A 3,899-nucleotide genomic window follows, 5' to 3' on the forward strand; every position below is an offset into this window, starting at 1 on the left:
AGGCTCTATTGATGATAAAAAGTCAACATCTGGATATGTGTTCAGTTTGGGATCTAGTGTAGTCACATGGACCAGCAAGAAGCAACAGGTAGTTTCTCTCTCCTCTACAGAGGTCAAATACATAGGGACTATTAAGGTAGGATTTGAAGTTTTTTGGCTTCATTGGATGCTTAGGGATATACAGATGTCACCTACAGGACCGACTACTTTGTTTGTTGATAACAAAGGCATTATCAAATTAGCACGAAATCCAGTCTTCCATGAACAAACCAAGCATGTGGATGTTCACTGCCATTACATATGACAACTGGTTGAAGACGGGACTATAGAGTTGCAGTATGTTCCTACCATAGATAAGACTGCAGACATTCTCACCAAGCCTCTTCGTCCTGATAAGTTTATGAAATTCAGAGGACAACTTGGTGTGATAGATAGATTAACCATTAAGGGAGGTGTTGGTGTAAATACGTATTTACTATTTACACTTGCTTAAGTTTACTTAGGTTAATGCATTATTTTATTATATTATTTTATTTTATTTTGTGAGACACAAGTTTGCGCAACTTTATGAGTTGTCATGTTGACAACATAGAAGTACACAACTCTATTTCAGCACATGGTGTCTACAACACTAGAGTTTGCATCATTCACTGAGTTGTCATGTAGACAACACAATTATTCACACTCCCTTTTTAGCACATGTTGTCTACAACATAAATTTGTGTGTTACACCTTTGTAGGTTTATCCTCTTATCATCGCACTTACTTTCGTGCTTAATGGAGGATAACCCATATCTAGTGGACATGTGCCTAGTTGTATGACATATCATGTAGTTGATTCTTAGGCATTCTAGATGCATCTCATAGGCCTTTATATATAGCCACTCCTAGTGTACTTTCATGCATATTGAATCGAATACATATCGATATTCTAATCATACTCTTTCTGTTCTACAGTTGTGCTTGTATTTGAGTTTTTAGTTCTTGGGTGAATTTTGCCCTAAGGCAAATTCTTAAATGGTATTAGAGCTTGGAGAATCTCTCTTCACATAGTTGTTCAAGACCATTGTTACTTTAGCACCTCAACCCAGATCCAGAGTACTGCAGAAATTGGGAGTGTCTAGAGCCAGAACGGACATCGCCATTGCGCCTGGAACATCGATTCGGTGAAGATCAGCTATAAATTTGGCTACCTTAGACCAAAGTCAATTGTGGCACAATTTTTTTTTGCAAATTGGCACTCGGAGGCCCCGATTTGCAACACGGGTATGATATTTTAGATCTGTAATTTCATTCAATTCAGATCTATTAATCTCTACAATTATTTCAAATTTTTTTTTTCAAAAAAAAATAAGCCCAGTCAGGCTAGCAGAGAAAAAAAAATTATAGAACTAGGCAGTGACACCCTGACTCTACAATTAGACGACATATTCCATTTGGTACGACATAACCTAGCTAAATTCCTCCCACACCGGTCGAGCAGTCCACACATCTAGTGGCACTGGCTTGTTTATTTTCTTTGTGTAGTGGGTTCCTTTTAAAACACTCATTGGAGTATTTTCCCATGCATGTAGGACAATTAAAATAGCCCCACCCACCATGGTTTTCATTTTGCGGCAACTGTTTTTCTTTTTCCAACCATGAACCTTTTTCGGCTCCCACTGATCTGCATTCCGCCCGCAAAATGACGTTTGACCCGCTGTCAGACTGTAAAAGGAACTCCGGCGTGGTTTTGCAAACTCCGGACCACAGTTATAATTCTGGTGACCAATTTCAAAATCTGACAACCACTAACTATGATTCTCGCCAGTAGTCGAATACCTTTTTTCGATGTTTGTAGTTCACTCGCCACCCCTACTACTACCTTTTCCAGTGGAGTTCAAGCCCCTTACCAGCCCACTCCTCATGACACAGGGACACTTCTTTCATGCACTAGTGACTCAGCTCCTTCTGCCACGTGTCCTCTTATCACGCAGTCTACATGCCCAGTCAACAAACACCTAGGCATCTATGACATGTTAGCATCTCCAATGTGGACTGTACCCTTACCACGTCATCTAACACGTCCAATTTCTGTACACTGAGTCAACAATCCGTACTGTCACGTCACCCGGGAGGTTGTTTTTTCGCTAATGTCAGCCAGACATGGTGCTAAATTTAACAGTCGTTTGACCATCATTGCCAAGGATTTTATAACTACTGCAATGATTGTTTAACCATCAAATTTATGCACGCAATTCTCTGCCCAGACCCCTCTTCATATGCAATTTTGATTTGGCAACTTGACTTTGAGAGCCCATAACTAGGTCATCTGGACTCCAAATCAGGTGCAATTTTTTTTTGAAATTGGGTAGAATTTCATGAAATTTTTAGTGGTGTTCTTTTTTGGTTTTGGTGCATGGATTTTTCAGAAATTGTATTTTTTTGGCAACTGTACCTATTCAATCCTACATTTTGCAACTTCAAACGCTCTGTATGGGCTCATCTAGACACGAAAACAGGTTCCTTTTTTTAAAAAGTGTTTTATTTTTTGTCTACTTTCCAAATCTATAGTCAAATTCTAGGGTTGTACGAACATAAATCTCACTTTCAAAACTTGGACTTTTTCTGCATTGTAATGCTTTGATTACTTTTCAAAATTGTTGTACATTTGAGCTACAATGCTTAGTGATAGATTTGGGCCTCAAAAGGCAGTTGTAAAAAGAAAAATCAGAAGTTCATTTTGTTCATTTTGACAAGTGGCCTATTGTACACGCACTACATATAAAGTGTCAAAATCATCTTTTTTGGGGTTCTTTTGATTGAATGAAAGGCAGGGGGGGTGGTGTACTGTGTTTTTGTGTCTCTCTTTTGTGTTCCTTTAATTTTCTGCATCATGGGTTCACCGAAATGTCCACTTCTAACTTCACGTAATTATTCTACATGGAAAGATATTGTATGGAGTAGATTAATGGCAAAAGGTCTAAATCTTTATGTTGATGGTACAATTCCAAAACCTATTGATGCTAAAGAACTCATTGATTGGAAAATTATAGACAATCGGGCTTTAGGAATTATCAGGAGTTGTGTACATAGAGATCTCTTCTTCCACATTGCAAATTTCATGGAATCCAAACCTACATGGGACAAACTTGAATCATTGTATGGTAAGGTGGATGATGAAAAGGGATTTTAGATTGAGGATGATCTACTTCTCTTGGATCCAAAGAACTTTGACACAATTCAACATTACATCAACAAAGCCAATGAGTATAGGGCACTTCTTAAAGATTGTGGAAATCCCATGAAGGATGACAAGTTGATTCATCACACCCTGAAGAGGCTACCTTCAGAGTATGCTTCCTTTGTTTCGAGTTATAATACTCACAAGTTGACCATGGGAAGTGCTTTCCAGAAGCCCACATTTGATGCATTTGCAAAGCTGTTGATTGTTGAAAAATCTCATTTGATAGATTTGGGACTTCTCACGACATCAAAGATCAAAGCATTGGTGGCTAGTGATGAGCACCAATCAAGTCAAGGAGGGAAAAGCTCTAGCAACAACAGGAAGAATCAGTGGAAGCAAAAATCACAATCTGAGACACAACAATCCTTCTCACAGCAAGGCAATTCTTCTTCCAACAAGAATGGAAGTAATGAAAAGGACAAACTTTTTTGTGCATATTGCAAAAAGCTGAATCATGATGAGCATCACTGCAAGACTAAGAGAATCGATGAGTTGGAAAACCTAGGTACTTCCAAGGATTCAACTCCAACCTCTTCAAAGGGAAAAGGGCAAGCACTTATGGAAAATACAAGTTCTTCTTCGGAATGGATACTTGACTCATGTGCCTCCTATTACATGGGTTCTTTAAAGGGAGACTTTTCTTCATTGAAGCAGTCATAGGTACCACACATCT

This window comes from Cupressus sempervirens, chromosome 6 (assembly GCF_028749045.1).
Source record: "Cupressus sempervirens isolate cs-2001-9-10 chromosome 6, ASM2874904v1, whole genome shotgun sequence".
Classification (NCBI taxonomy): Eukaryota; Viridiplantae; Streptophyta; class Pinopsida; order Cupressales; family Cupressaceae; genus Cupressus; species Cupressus sempervirens.